Below are 17,499 nucleotides of genomic sequence, written 5' to 3' on the forward strand. Positions count from 1 at the left end.
TCAAGTTAAAATTATGGACAGTATACACCAGTTTTCATTTAACTGCATGCAATAGACACTACTATAACGAATAATATGCACAGATACTGATCTAAAGTGTAAAACCGTTAAAAAACTTACTTAGAAGCTCCCAGTTTAGGTCTGTTGAATAGATTAGCTAGAGCACCCACTGAAAGTGGTTCTATAGCAAAAAAAGCAGACACCCCCCCCCCCCCTCTCCCTTCCTCTGCATATGAAAAGACCCTTTACACAAACAGGAGCAAGCTTGAGTAGGTATACATCAGTATTCTCCTAAAACTTTGAGGCTTGGTTAGGAGTCTAAAAATCAGCGTAATGTTATTTAAAAATAAGCAAAACTATACATTTTTTTATATAAAGGATCATCTACAATAAATTTATGCAAAGAAAAAATTAGTGTATAATATGCCTTTAAACTTGCATTATTCAGATAGGGCACTGGTTTTCAAACCTGTCCTCAGACCTCCCTAACAGGACACATTTTGAGGATATCTGAACTGGAGTACAGGTGAAATAATTAGCTGATCAGTAAACCTGTTTTTTTTACCAGCTCTCTTACAAGGTTATCCAGAAAACCTGGACCGTTCGGGAGGCCTGAGGACAGGTTTGAAAACCAATGAGATAGAGCATGCAATTTTAAACAACTTCTTAATTTACTTCTATAATGAAATTTGCTTTGTTCTCTTGGTATTCTTTGTTGAAAGCTTAACATAAGTAGGCTCATAAACTGATTTATAAGCCATGGAAGGCTGCCTCTCATCTCAGTGCATTTTGACAGTTTTTCACAGATAGACAGTGCTACTTTATGTGTGCCATGTACATTTTTCAAGTAGACTGCCCCTTTAAACTTTGTTGACCTGGTAAAGAGCCTCATCTAGAAGATGGGCAAAACAATGTAGTTACAACTCAAAAGCTCTCTCTAAAGGGGAGAAATACAAAGTCTATACGACGACCTTACCTAAATCTGTCCCTGTGGCACTGGGCACATTTTGGACAAATATAATTTTTTGTCTCTCATAACCATATATATAAAAAATTCAAGAAAAGTCACCAGCGCTAAAACCTTTCAATGTAATGGTTTGTTGTTTCAGTGTATGAGTTTATAAGGTGTATTTTACCTTTAATTCACTGTAGTTATGCATTTGTATGGATAGGTATCAGTATATGAATATACTGAAATTGTTGAGAGATAAGTATATATACACAACATACAATACAACAACATCTGAATTGCGTGCTGCCTCAGTATTGACAGTGTACCCATGTCACTGTTAGAAATGGTAAAGAAAGAGCAATCAATAATAATAAGATGGCACTCTGCTATAGTAAGTTTTTCTAATATATATTATAAAACATTTAGTCCTTTTAGAAAAAGAACAGTTCTTGGATGGTCTTTGGACACAGTTTTTGGTATTTTCTTGTATAAATTGCTTTTTTGGTTTAAATGTAAATGTAATATTTCCTGCTTACCAGATAATTCCTCAATCCTATGAGGTAAGCTATCTGCTCTGCGTGGGTAAATATGGTTCTATCTGTGTCCTCCAGAGTAGTATTCTCTGAGTTCTTTGTCCATGTCTTGTTCTGGTGTGGGGAAAGATGTTTATAATTAATGGTATCCCTGGACTCTCTGTTGATCTTTCATGCAATGGTGAGAATCCTGGCTGCCTCAGGAGTATGGAGAGTAGTTGGCAATGTTCCCCAGTATTATGCAAGAAAGAAAGATACACAAATAGAGTAATACTGTATAGAATAATAAAATACTTTATTATATACAAGAGGTATTATGCTTCCATCAGTTAACCTCAATCCATAATGAGGTAAGATTAAAAGATTAGACACAGAGGGGGCGGAGCCAACAGCCGAGGAGAGCAGTCACATCTGCCTTGAGCTCCAACAATTGACCAGATATTAAGCTTGAAAAAAGCTGCACTAACCCATTTAAATGACACTCACTTTATCCAGGGACATCTAGGGAGTGGGTGAGCCCATTAACCTACTTTTAACAGGCCAAATATTACCCATGCACAATTTAAGGAGACGCCGATCACTGAGTACTATAGGCAAACCCAGACCCCCTCTTGAAGACAACTACGTGGGCAAAGCCTGTTAGCTCTCCAAGTCCCTGCACAAACCAAAATTTGCTAAATGACACAGCTGCAATCTGTAGTGCCTCACGGCAGAGACTGGGACCAGTAGCAGAGGTCTGCATCTGATGGGGCTACAGGGGCCTAAAATCTACGCATCTCTGGTCGCCACTACTCCACATCCTCCAGGCCACAGTAGAGTGTTACTGAGAGAAACATAGCTCTGCGGATACCTGTAGCAAGAGGACTTCTGTACGCCGTGAGTAGGGGCCCACTTTTCCTTTCCACCCGTGGCGATATTGGGGCGCATTGACAGAGATAACAAAATGGAAGATTTCCATGCTGCGGTACAAGCCCTATTGTTGCAGCTGGAAGTAGCCATGCAGGGTAGATTTGAAAGTCTGTCACAGCATATTCGAGATCTAAGCTCACGGGAGGAAATCAGCAATGTCGCGTAACCGGAGGATGCAATTTCTTTTGCCCAACAGGAGCTTACACTGTATCAAGCAGATCAGTTAAGGTACCCCAGCTGTGGCACAGATGCCATTTCGGATCCACGTGGTTCAGAAGACCCCTCCTGCCTGCTACCTGTGAGCCCTACAGAGGTGGCGACTGTTCACCAGGAGCGAGATGTAAGCCGCCAGAGGCAGGGCTCTACAACAAACCTCCTTGCTAATCCACACTTTAAAATGAATCCTCAGCCGAATCAGTATGCAGCACTGACCAGCACCAATTCAGATACATCTTTGTTCTCACGCTGGAGGGCAAGTTTCCTAGGCACTGCTAAAAGCAGAGGTGTCCATGTCCTGATGGGGAGTCGAGAACAGTCATCTGAGTTGCAGGTGGGATTTATTACATCGAAAAGTAATTTCCTACTCTAACTTCTCACGTATCCCCCTACAATATACACCCCAACCAGTTGCCTGTGGGATAGGTTAGATTGGATCCAAGAATTAGTCTCCAAGTGCTACAGTTTCCTAAGCACCACAGCTCTTTTTCTCCTCTGTGGGGTCGACACGCTGGTCTTTGATGGCCCTTACTACTGATACTGGAACTGTTAAAAAGACAGATTCTATATGGTGTCGCCTAATACTAATACATATCTCTATGTGCCAACACAATTATATAATTGTTTATAACGGTTTATATCTTGTCTCATATTGTTTTATTTTTGTTAAAGTGCAAGAGGTTATTTTGTAAAAAACGTTTAGAACTCATGTGGGTTATTGTTTACTATGTATATTACTTAATGGCTGAAGACCCCCCTGCAAATATTGCGGACGCCAGCAGGGGGGTGTCAATCAACCTGATCGTACTCGATCGGGTTGAATTGCGGCGATGTCCGTCCGCTTGCTTAGAGCAAGCGGACAGGTTATGGAGCAGTGGTCTTTAGACTGGTGTTTCTGGCGAGTCTGAAGACTCGCCAGAAACATGGGCCATCAAGCTCCTTTCGGAGCTTGATAGATAGGCCCCTATATGTATGTTGATTCTTGGTAAATGCACAGTAAGAATCAGAACTAAGCAAATGTTTGATTAAACAGATAGCTGTTACCATAACAACGACTCAAACTCTGCAACTTGTATGGCTGTCCGGTACCCATGTGACGCATGATGTCACACGCCACAAAAAAAATAACGCCCACTTTGCCATCCTTTTAAATCCAATGCCAGGAATTCTGTAAACTCACTCTCCTCTGACAAAGAAGTTCATAAAAACTTCAAAATGCGTAAGGACTACCCGAGTGGGCTTACAGAGACATTTTTTAGACCGGCAGCCTCTCTAATTTCCATAGGAAACAGTTTTTAAATAGGGAGTTGTGTTTTATCACTTCCCTTCACAAGCATTATCGAGACAGATAGCTGTTGTGAACAACATCTGTGGATCAGGGGCATATTGGGAATTTTACTTTATGTTATACAGCTTTCCTTATTACGGATTGAGGTTGTACAATGTAAGTGTGTCAATCATTCAACAATAGTGATGTCGCAAACATAAAAATTTAGGTTCGCGAACTGCGAATGCTAACTTCCCCATCTGTTCGCGAACCGGGTGAACCACCATAGACTTCAATAGGCAGGCGAACTTTAAAACCCACAAGGACTCTTTCTGGCCACAATAGTGATGGAAAAGTTGTTTCAAGGGGACTAACACCTGGACTGTGGCATGCCGGAGGGGGATCCATGGCAAAACTCCCATGGAAAATTACATAGTTGATGCAGAGTCTGGTTTTAAGCCATAAAGGGCATAAATCACCTAACTTGTTTGGAATAACGTGCTTTAAAACATCAGGTATGATGTTGTATCGATCAGGTAGTGTAAGCGTTACGCCCGCTTCACAGTGACAGACCAAACTCCCCGTTTAAAGGGACAGTCTACACCAGAATTTTTATTGTTTTAAAATATAGATAATCCCTTTATTACCCATTTCTCAGTTTTGCATAACTAACACATTTATAATAATATACTTTTAACCTCTGTGATTATCTTGTATCTAAGCCTCTGCAAACTGCCCCTTTTTTCAGTTCTTTTGACAGACTTGCAGTCTAGCCAATCAGTGCCTGCTCCCAGATAACTTCTCGTGCACTAGCACAGTGTTATCTATTTGAAATACATGAACTAACACCCTCTAGTGGTGAAAAACTGTTAAAATGCAATCTGAAAGAGGTGGGCTTCAAGGTCTAAGAAATTAGCATATGAACCTCTTAGGTTAAGCTTTCAGCCAAGAATACCAAGAGAACAAAGCAAAATTAGTGATAAAAGTAAATTGGAAAATTGTTTAAAATTGCATGCTCTATCTGAATCATGAAAGTTTATTTTGGCCTAGACTGTCCCTTTAACGCACCGCAAACAACCGCAAACAGTCCATTTGCACAACCGCAAACTCCCCATTTACACAAGGTTGGATACCAAGCTAGCCATGTCCCGTTCCTTGTGCTCACTGATGTCATTGAAGGTCTCTTCCTCCACCCAGCTACGTACAACACCAAGGGTCCTCGAAAGGTGACAACAAGCCCCCTGGGACGCCTGCTGTGTTTGGTCTGCCACCTCCTCAAAGCCACCTTCCTCCTCTGACTCCTCTTCTTCAGACTCCTCTCTCTGCGTTGCCTTTCTCTGCATTATTATAAGGTATGCTAAGTAGTACTATTCCTATCAGTTTAATCCCTGTTACGTTTCCTATCAGGGGACGTGTATATGGCATCGATTTTAGGAACCGGGAGATGGAAAAAGATGCTTGGTCGGTCCTCCTACTTCAAATTTGGGGCACTGCGTGTGCCATCTAATGTGCCACCAGATAGGAGTGGTGTGTTAAGTAGTTCTATTCTTATCAGTTTAATCCCTGTTACGTCCCCTATCAGGGGATGTGTATATGGCATCGATTTTAGGAACCGGGAGATGGAAAAAGATGCTTGGTCGGTCCTCCTACTTCAAATTTGGGGCACTGCGCGTGCAATCTAATGTGCCACCAGATAGGAGTGGTGTGTTAAGTAGTTCTATTCTTATCAGTTTAATCCCTGTTACGTCCCCAATCAAGGGGACGTGTATATGGCATCGATTTTAGGAACCGGGAGATGGAAAAAGATTCTTGGTCGGTCCTCCTACTTCAAATTTGGGGCACTGCGCGTGCAATCTAATGTGCCACCAGATAGGAGTGGTGTGTTAAGTAGTTCTATTCTTATCAGTTTAATCCCTGTTACGTCCATGTGTGTAATGCTGCCTGACTGAGACATATCCCTGTTATCTACATCCTCTGGCAATAATGGTTGTGCATCACTATCACTCATTCCTTCCAACTGATGTGTAAATAACTCCTCTGACAGATCAAGTGAAGTGGCTGTGGTGCTAGTGTTGGTGGTGGTGGCAGGCAGGCGAGTGGTAACTTGAGAGGTGCCCGAAGCTAAGCTGGAGGAGGATGGTGCGTCAAGGTTCCGAGCGGAAGCTGTAGAAGATTGGGTGTCCTGTGTTAGCCAGTCAACTATGTCCTCAGAACTGTTGGAGTTTGGGTACGTGGCCTCTGAACACTGGGCATTATTCTAGGGCCAAAGGGAATCACAGCACCCTGCGGGGTGGCCTGCCTCTGCCTGTCATTTTTTTTTTAGATTAGTGGTACTATGTGTGAAAGCTACTGTGACAACAGATATGAGTGGCACTGTGCACTGGCAGAAGTTGGCAGAGTAGACGCTGTAGGCCTGACACACACGCTTGCAGACAACTAACTGCTATTCAATGTATTACAGTCAAAATTTTATTTTTTTTAAATGTACACTACTGTTACACCAGATATGAGTTGCACTGGGGTGACACTGTGCCCTGGCAGGCACTGAAACGCACACGTGTGAGGGAAACTGACTGCTATTATTTAACACAGTCAAAAAAGTGTTTTTTTTTTTAAATCTACACTACTGTTACACCAGATATGAGTTGCACTGGGGTGACACTGTGCCCTGGCAGGCAGGCACTGAAACGCACACGTGTGAGGGAAACTGACTGCTATTATTTAACACAGTCAAAAAAGTGTTTTTTTTTTTTTAAATGTACACTACTGTTACACCAGATATGAGTTGCACTGGGGTGACACTGTGCCCTGGCAGGCAGGCACTGAAACGCACACGTGTGAGGGAAACTGACTGCTATTATTTAACACAGTCAAAAAAGTGTTGTTGTTTTTTAAATCTACACTACTGTTACACCAGATATGAGTTGCACTGGGGTGACACTGTGCCCTGGCAGGCAGGCACTTAAACGCACACGTGTGAAGGAAACTGACTGCTATTATTTAACACAGTAAAAAAAGTGTTGTTTTTTTTTAAATGTACACTACTGTTACACCAGATATGAGTTGCACTGGGGTGACACTGTGCCCTGGCAGGCACTGAAACGCACACGTGTGAAGGAAACTGACTGCTATTATTTAACACAGTTAAAAAAAGTGTTGTTTTTTTTAAATCTACACTACTGTTACACCAGATATGAGTTGCACTGGGGTGACACTGTGCCCTGGCAGGCAGGCACTGAAACGCACACATGTGAAGGAAACTGACTGCTATTATTTAAAACAGTAAAAAAAGTGTTGTTTTTTTTTAAATCTACGCTACTGTTACAACAGATATGAGTTGCACTGGGGTGACACTGTGCCCTGGCAGGCAGGCAGGCACTGAAACGCACGCGTGTGAAGGAAACTGACTGCTATTATTTAACACAGTCAAAAAAGTGTTGTTGTTTTTTAAATCTACACTACTGTTACACCAGATATGAGTTTCACTGGGGTGACACTGTGCCCTGGCAGGCAGGCACTGAAACGTACACGTGTTAAGGAAACTGACTGCTATTATTTAACACAGTCAAAAAAGTTTTTTTTTTTTTTTAAATCTACACTACTGTTATACCAGATATGAGTTGCACTGGGGTGACACTGTGCCCTGGCAGGCAGGCACTGAAACGCACACGTGTGAAGGAAACTGACTGCTATTATTTAACACAGTCAAAAAAGTGTTGTTTTTTTTAAATCTACACTACTGTTACACCATATATGAGTTGCACTGGGGTGACACTGTGCCCTCACAGGCAGGCAGGCACTGAAACGCACACGTGTGAAGGAAACTGACTGCTATTATTTAACACAGTCACGAAAGTGTTGTTTTTTTTAAATCTACACTACTGTTACAACAGATATGAGTGGTGGCACTGGGCAAGTGGGCACAGTATACGCTGTGAGCCTGACACACACGCTGGCAGGCAGGCAACTGCAATTCGATTACACAGGGAAAAAAAGCAGCCCTAAAAAGGGCTTTTTGGGGTGCTGTCCTTACAGCAGAGATCAGAAGATTCCTTCAGGACTGTAGTGGACAATGAATACACTAGCCTAGCTATCGATTTCCCTATTAATCAGCAGCAGCTACACTGTCCCTCCTCTCCCTAAGAATGCAGCTTCCGAATGAATCTAAAATGGATGCTGTCCAAGAGGTAGGAGGGTCTGGGAGGGAGGGTCTGCTGCTGATTGGCTGGAATGTGCCTGCTGACTGTGAGGTACAGGGTTAAAGTATTACTCAATGATGACGAATAGGGGGCGGATCGAACATCGCATATGTTCGCCCGCCGCGGCGAACACGAACATGCTATGTTCGCCGGGAACTATTCGACGGCGAACTATTCGCGACATCACTATTCAACAATAAATATTATTTGTTGAATATACACAGAGTTACGCTATGTGATATTTTTCTCTCCTATCCATTACTGCTGATATACTCTTCCAACAAATGAGGGCATAAAGAACAAAGACCCCCACTGGAAAATAAGAACAGCTTAATTATCGCAAAGGGCACTTGGATCCCTTCCATCCCCATTGAGCCCTTATTCCTTATTCTCTACAAGCCCGGAACGAGATCTGGTGCCAGGATTGACCCCTGCGAGATACCACAGTGATTTCACAGGAGGGCAGATGAGAATTTCCCTCATCCCTACGGAGCTGTAAACTTACCTCATAAGATTGAGGTGATATTGGGTAAGAGATCATCCACTTATCTGTATGTGATCTCCCACTTTTTTTTAATTTGGCCGCAATTCTGCAGGGGGCGTCATTGCTCTTGTGAGCTGCTGGTGCAATGCTGAATACGGAGAGCGTATTGCTCTCCGTATTCAGCGAGGTCTGGTGGACCTGATCCGTGCTGTCGGATCAGGTCCGCCAGACTTTGATAAGTAGAGGCCATAGTGTCCACACAGCGTAATAAATACATATTGGAACACTAGTTCCTAAATGAATGCAGCGGTATCTCATTGTCATGTGTATGTGTTATTTTTCACAGATACAGCTTCTTTGTTTTAAGAATTGCAGAGTGAAAATAAAAAACAGAGTGCTACTTACTATTAATAACTAAATGTAACATGTTTATTTAAAAAAGAGAAAGGCTCCAAATTCGGATGTTGGACAGGATATATATGGTAACAGCTATCATTTAATCAAATATTTGCTTAGTTCTGATTCTTACTGTGCATTTACCAAGAATCAACATACATATAGGGGCCTATATATCAAGCTCCGAAAGGAGCTTGATGGTCCATGTTTCTGGCGAGTCTTCAGACTCACCAGAAACACCAGTTATGAAGCAGCGGTCTAAAGACCGCTGCTCCATAACCTGTCTGCTTGCTCTGAGCAGGCGGACAGACATTGCCGCAATTCAACCAAATCGAGTACGATCGGGTTGATTGACACCCCCCTGCTGGTGGCCGATTGTCCGCAATTCTGCAGGGGGCGGTGTTGCACCAGCAGCTCTTGTAAGCTGCTGGTGCAATGCTGAATACGGAGAGCGTATTGCTCTCCGTATTCAGCGAGGTCTGGCGGACATATTGGAACACTAGTTCCTAAATGAATGCAGCGGTATCTCAATGTCATGTGTATGTGTAATTTTCCACAGATACGGCTTCTTTGTTTTAAGAATTGCAGAGTGAAAATAAAAACAGAGTGCTACTTACTATTACTAACTAAATTTAACATGTTTATTTAAAAAAGAGAATGGCTCCAAATTCTAATGTTGGACAGGATAGATACTATAGTGAAGGTATATTTACTTGCTTTTAATTATTTGGGGGTAAGATAAATCATTCAACTATCTTGTTAGAGTACAGCAGGACAAAAGTATGAACCTACCTATTTACAAACGTGCATGAAATGTGATCTTAGGATCAAGATGTTATAAATCATGTGCTTGGGTGTTAGTAGTATAATTATTGATTAAAAATACAAAATCTAAATTCCAGGATTATTGCTAAAAGAATCTATATCAATGTGTTTATGTTATTGATTATTCCCATGTATATACCTATCCAAAGTTTTGATCTAACCCTTATTCGATATGTTAGTCTCAACTTTCCAAATTTGGAAATTTGGAGCATAATGTAACTTATCTTTAAAACTGGCCCATAGCTTCTCTTGAAATGTGGCAATTATTTATGTATGTACATTGTTAGCGATACTTAAATAAAAGATGAAGATTAATAATAATAATAATAATAATAATAACTGTGTAACTAAAACAGTCCTTATATATCTATAAACTTCTACTGGGGAAAGCTAATTGATTCATTATGCTTATGTCCATTGTGCCTTGAGTTTACAAGGACATTGAACTTAACTGCTGCCTTAGGGGCCATAGGTATTATTGTGTACCTCTATTTTTCATAAAAATTCTGCCAAATCCATGTCTTCATTAAGACCCGTTGGATTCATTGTCCCCATGTAATGAATCCAATAGGTCTCCCTTTGTCTTAATTTTTTAAATCTATCACCCCCCCCATTAGATACTGAAATATGTTCTAATATGGTTCTTTTCAGGTATTTGGGATCCTGGTTATGTATTTTCTTAAATTGTCTGGATAGACTATGTCCCTTGAAACCTGCCTCAATATTTTTGATGTGCTCTAGGAGACGTATTTTGTAGGGGAATTTCGTACGTCCTATGTATTGCAACTTACAGCTGCATTCAAGGAGATAGACTTCAAAGGTAGTTTTTCAATTAGTTAAGGTATTGATAGTACAGCTTTTCTTTGAAAGGGCATTGGAAAGGACCACTATTGTTGGATTTTTATGATCATTGGCATGTTCACACCCTTTACAGTTGGCCCTATTACATTTAAAGAATCTTACTTTTATTAGTAAGCCAATTTGTTTTGGTTATGTCAGGGTGCCAGGAATCAGACTGAGACGAGAAGTGCAAAAATAATGACACCTTTATTAATAGCAAAAAATAATAAAAGTCCACAAGTCAAATAACAAGCCAGGAATCAAAACCAGAGCTGGTAGTCAGACGAGCCGAGTCAGGAGCCAAAGCGAATAGTCAGACGAACTGGAATCAGGAACAAGGAAAACAGCAGAGTCAGGAACAAGCCAGGGATCAGGAACCAGGAAGAACCTCAGGCAGCCAGGAAATACACAGGAACTCTCACAAACAGGTCTGAGACAACGCAAAGGCAAAACATACTGAGCAGAGGCCCTTTAAATAATAAGTGATGACATCACAATTCTGAGACTGCATCCTGTCTCACATGGATGATGCACACCAGTCTGGCCATAAAAGGAAGTACAGGAATTGAGCAGCATCCCCCACAATGCACCCTAGTCAGGAAGAGAGGTGAGTAAAATAGCTGCCAGCAGCACATGGTAAACACTACAGGGAAAAAGCCCTGACAGGTTATTTGTTGTTTAAGTTTACTTGGTGCCAAGATTTGTTTTAAATTTCTATTTTTTCTAAAGATAAATTTAGGGGCTTATCCTATACTCTTCTTCAAGTATTTATCTTGCTGTAAGATAGGCCAATATTTTCTCAGGATTCTCTTAATTTATTGTGCAGCCTCATTATACGTGGTGATCATCCCAATATTTTTATTTTTGTGGTTTTTATTCTGACTATTTTTGGTGGGTACTAGGAGTTGGCATCTTTCCATACTTCTGACTTTATTTAAAGAGTTGTCTCTCTTTTTTTGAATATTTCTTTTGTACTAATTTCTTTTTGAGTACATTGGCTTCCCTATTGTAATCACATAGTTCTGTACAATTTCTTCTGAGTCGTTGGAACTGGCCATACAGTATATTTTTTATCCATGGTTGGTAATGGCCATTGTCATCTCTAAGATATCCATTACAGTCTGTTTCTTTGCAATATAATTTGATTAGTATTTGGTTATCTTTGTGAAACAGAATTAAGTCAAGAAATTCTATACTCTCCCTAGCTGTTTTAGATATAAATTTTAGATTGAGGGGGTTATCATTTAGATATTTTGGTGCAGGTAGAATTTTCTCCATTCCATATAAGGATGGAGGAATATAGAATAAAAAAAAGACAATCATTGAAAAAAATGAAAAATAAGCCCTGAATTATATTAAAGAGATAGACAATATTGTCCTTAAAGAGGCCGATAAGGGGGGAAGCCTAGTTATTCAAAATAAGACTGACTATCAAATTGAAGCTTATAAACTATTAAAGGACATGAATATCTACAAAAAACTTCAGGGAGATCCAATTATAACATTCCAAAAGGAATATAGATCTCTCATAGACTCAGCACAGTTTCAACAATTATTAAATATGAATGAATTAAAATATCTATCACATGAGTACCCAAAGTGAGCAATATTTTATCATCTTCTCAAGATCCACAAGGACCAAAAAAATCCACCTGGTCGACCAATAGTATCAGGGATAGATTCACTAACGGCCCGGATCTCGGAATATGCAGATTATTTTTTAAAGCCTCTAGTACCTACTTTGAGTTCTTATCTAAGAGACTCTACTGATACCATTTCCAAAATAAGTCAAATATCGTGTCATCCCTATACACAAGTAAACCTCATGACTTAAGAGTTAAGGCCATAAAATATTTTCTCAAAAATACAGAACTCACACCTATACATCAAGAATTTATTCTTGAATATATAAAATTTGTTCTGGAAAAAAAATATTTTGAGTTTGAGAGGCAATTTTACTTGCAAATTAGTGGAACGGCCATGGGTACAACTATGGCACCCAGTTATGCCAATTTATACATGGGCCTTTGGGAACAAGAATTCATACATAATAACAACCCCTTCCAAGAGAATATTATTTGGTGGGGTAGATATATAGATGACATAATTCTTATATGAAATGGAGAAAATTCTACCTGCACCAAATGTATTCAATATCTAAATGATAACCCCCTCAATCTAAAATTTACATCTAAAAAATCTAGGGAGAGTATAGAATTTCTTGACTTAATTCTGTTTCACAAAGATAAATAAATACTAACCAAATTATATTGCAAATAAACAGACTGTAAATGTAACGTTCTGTGCCTTTAAGAGGCGTTAGCTTCCTCTTACCTATTATAGTTAAGGGTCCTCCTACCTCAATACCTCGCTTGGTATTGAAGATTAATTTGCTTCACCCAGCCCTGCTTCTACTCTCTGACTTTGAGTCGGTAATCTGATAGGATTCTACAGCCAGCAACCAACTTATTCAGCAGCCTGTTTTAAAATCCTCCTCCAAGCCTTTGTTTCAGATTGTAATCTACCGCCAACTGCCTGTTTGTCTCACTTCAGACTTACCTTCTCAGCTGTGCACAGTGTCCGGATTCCCCTTTTCCTTGACTCGCTCTGATGTCATCCTCCTGATTTGTACAGCCGTTCAGCGTGTCCTCCAACTACTGCCTTCAGAGCTGGTTGCTCTCTCTCTCCCTTCAGTGGCATATATGCGAGAACACTCTAAATCTATCTGCAAATTGATTGGGGTAAGAGTTACTTTCCTCACTTTCCGTGAACTCCTATTCTGTTCTGCTTGTTAAATCATTACTAAAGTCTATATCAGGATATTCTTGGTATATTGCACAATCATACATATGTATAAGTAATGAGACACTATCCATCATTTCTACAACTTTCTGCACAATTATTAGAAGATATCCCGTATATTAAATTTACTCATTATAGATATTGATTTGGATTTAAAGTATAGATCTCCATCTAATAATAATATCCCCTTATTTAAACGCTTTATGCTAACTAAACATAGATTCTATGAGCTACCCATTTCAGAAAGTTTAAAGGAATACTAACATATGCTCATGTGTAAACTAGTTTGCAATTTCCTTTAAGTATCCTGTTTTAAACTTTCTAAAGTATTTGTTACAGTAATGGATATCTTAGAGCTGACAATGGCCATTAGCAACCATGGATAAAAAATACACTGTATGGCCAGTTCCAACGACTCAGAAGAAATTGTACAAAACTAACGGCTAGATTTAGAGTTCTGCGGCCAAAGGGGTGCGTTAGCTACGCATGCTTTTTTCCCCCGCACCTTTTAAATACCGCTGGTATTTAGAGTTCACAGAATGGCTGCGTTAGACTCCAAAAAAGGGAGCGTATAGCATATTTACCGCCACTGCAACTCTAAATACCAGCGTTGCTTACGGACGCGGCCAGCTTCAAAAACATGCTCGTGCACGATTCCCCCATAGAAAACAATGGGGCAGTTTGAGCTGAAAAAAACCTAACACCTAAATAAAATACCTATCAATAAATTAAATAAAATACCTACAATTAAATACAATTAAATAAACTAACTAAAGTACAAAAAATAAAAAAGAACTAAGTTACAAAAAATAAAGAAATATTTACAAACATTAGAAAAATATTACAACAATTTTAAACTAATTACACCTACTCTAAGCCCCCTAATAAAATAACAAAAAAAAACCAAAATAAAAAAATGCTCTACCCTATTCTAAAATTAAAATAGAAAAGCTCGTTTACCTTACCAGCCCTTAAAAGGGCCATTTGCGGGGCATGCCCCAAAGAATTCAGCTCTTTTGCCTGAAAAAAAAACATACAATACCCCTCCCAACATTACAACCCACCACCCACATACCCCTAATCTAACCCAAACCCCCCTTAAATAAACCTAACACTAAGCCCCTGAAGATCTCCCTACCTTGTCTTCACCACGCCGGGTTCACCGATCCGTCCACCGAAGTCTTGATCCAAGCTTCCGAAGTCTTGATCCAAGCCCAAGCAGGGGCTGAAGAGTGACGTCCATCCTCCGGCTGAAGTCTTGATCCAAGCGGGCAGAAGAGGACATCTGGACCGGTAAACATCTTCATCCAAGCCGCATCTTCTATGTTCTTCAATCCGATGACGACCGGCTGATCTTCAAGACCTCCAGCGCGGATCCATCCATCTTCACCGACGACTTCCCGACGAATGACGGTTCCTTTAAGGGACGTCATCCAAGATGGCGTCCCTCGAATTCCGATTGGCTGATAGGATTCTATCAGACAATCGGAATTAAGGTAGGAAAATTCTGATTGGCTGATGGAATCAGCCAATCAGATTCAAGTTCAATCCGATTGGCTGATCCAATCAGCCAATCAGATTGAGATCGCATTCTATTGGCTGTTCCAATCAGCCAATAGAATGCGAGCTCAATCTGATTGGCTGATCGGATCAGCCAATCGGATTGAACTTGAATCTGATTGGCTGATTCCATCAGCCAATCAGAATTTTCCTACCTTATTTCCGATTGGCTGATAGAATCCTATCAGCCAATCGGAATTCGAGGGACGCCATCTTGGATGACGTCCCTTAAAGGATCCTTCATTCGTCGGTAGTCCGTCGGTAAAGAAGGATGTTCCACGTCGGCGGGATGAAGATTGAAGACCCCGCTTGGAAGATGACATCGCCCGGATAGAAGACTTCTTCAGCGCCTCTTGGAAGATGACATCACCCGGATGGAAGACTTCTTCAGCTCTGACTGGAGGATCACTTCATCGGATGGAAGATTTCTTCAGCCCCCCTTGGAGGATAACTTCTGCCGCTCCGGATGTCCACTTCGGTTCCATCGCTGCTCGGCTGAGTGAAGACGACTCAAGGTAGGATGATCTTCAGGGGATTAGTGTTAGGTTATTTTAAGGGGGGTTTGGGTTAGATTAGGGGTATGTGGGTGGTGGGTTTTAATGTTGGGGGGGTTGTATTTTTCTTTTACAGGCTGAATTCTTTGGGGCATGCCCCACAAAGGGCCCTTTTAAGGGCTGGTAAGGTAAAAGAGCTTTGAACTTTTTTAATTTAGAATAGGGTAGGGCATTTTTTTATTTTGGGGGTCTTTGTTATTTTATTAGGGGGCTTAGAGTAGGTGTAATTAGTTTAAAATTGTTGTAATATTTTTCAAATGTTTGTAAATATTTTTTTATTTTTTGTAACTTAGTTATTTTTTATTTTTTGTACTTTAATTAGTTTATTTAATTGTATTTATTTGTAGGTATTGTATTTAATTAATTTATTGATAGTGTAGTGTTAGGTTTAATTGTAGATAATTGTAGGTATTGTATTTAATTATTTTATTGCTAGTGTAGTGTTAGGTTTAATTGTAACTTAGGTTAGGATTTATTTTAAAGATAATTTTGTAATTATTTTAACTAGGTAGCTATTAAATAGTAAATAACTATTTAATAGCTATTGTACCTGGTTAAAATAAATACAAAGTTACCTGTAAAATAAATATTAATCCTAAAATAGCTACAATATAATTATAATTTATATTGTAGCTATATTAGGGTTTATTTTACAGGTAAGTATTTAGCTTTAAATAGGAATAATTTATTTAATAAGAGTTAATTTATTTAGTTAGATTAAAATTATATTTAAGTTAGGGGGGTGTTAGTGTTAGGGTTAGACTTAGCTTTAGGGGTTAATACATTTATTATAGTAGCGGTGTGGTCCGGTCGGAAGATTAGGGGTTAATTATTGTAGGTAGGTGGAGGCTACGTTGGGGGCGGCAGATTAGGGGTTAATAAATATAATATAGGGGTCGGCTGTGTTAGGGGCAGCAGATTAGGGGTACATAGGTATAATGTAGGTTGCGGCGGTGTACGGAGCGGCAGATTAGGGGTTAAAAAAAATATGCAGATGTCAGCGATAGCGGGGGCAGCAGATTAGGGGTTAATAAATATTATGTAGGTGTCGGCGGTATTAGGGGCAGCAGATTAGGGGTACATAGGGATAATGTAGGTGGCGGCGGTGTACGGAGCGGCAGATTAGGGGTTAAAAAAATTTAATAGAGTGGCGGCGATGTGGGGGGACCTCGGTTTAGGGGTACATAGGTAGTTTATGGGTGTTAGTGTACTTTAGAGCACAGTAGTTAAGAGCTTTATAAACCGGCGTTAGCCCAGAAAGCTCTTAACTACTGACTTTTTTCTGCGGCTGGAGTTTTGTCGTTAGATTTCTAATGCTCACTTCAGCCCCGACTCTAAATACCGGCGTTAGAAAGATCCCATTGAAAAGATAGGATACGCAAATGGCGTAGGGGGATCTGCGGTATGGAAAAGTCGCGGCTGCAAAGTGAGCGTTAGACCCTTTCCTGACTGACTCTAAATACCAGCGGTAGCCCAAAACCAGCGTTAGGAGCCTCTAACGCTGGTTTTGACGGCTACCGCCAAACTCTAAATCTAGGCCTTAGTGATTACAATAGGGAAGCCGATGAACTCAAAAAGAAATTGGTACAAAAGAAATATCCAAAAAAACTTATAGACAACTCTTTAAATAAAGTCAGAAGTATGGAAAGATGCCAACCAACTCCTAGTAACCACCAAAAATAGTCAGAATAAAAATCACAAAAATAAAAATATTTGTATGATCACCACGTATAATGAGGCTGCACTTGAAATTAAGAGAATCCTGAGAAAATATTGGCCTTTTTTACAACAAGCTAAATACTTGAAGAAGAGTAAAGGATAAGCCCCTGAAGTTATCTTTAGAAAAAATAGATGTTAAAAACAAATCTTGGCACCAAGTAAACTTAAACAACAAATAATCAAAACAAACTGGCTTACTAATAAAAGTAAGGGATTCTTTAAATGTAATAGGGCCAACTGTAA

This window comes from Bombina bombina, chromosome 2 (assembly GCF_027579735.1).
Source record: "Bombina bombina isolate aBomBom1 chromosome 2, aBomBom1.pri, whole genome shotgun sequence".
In the NCBI taxonomy this organism is placed as follows: domain Eukaryota; kingdom Metazoa; phylum Chordata; class Amphibia; order Anura; family Bombinatoridae; genus Bombina; species Bombina bombina.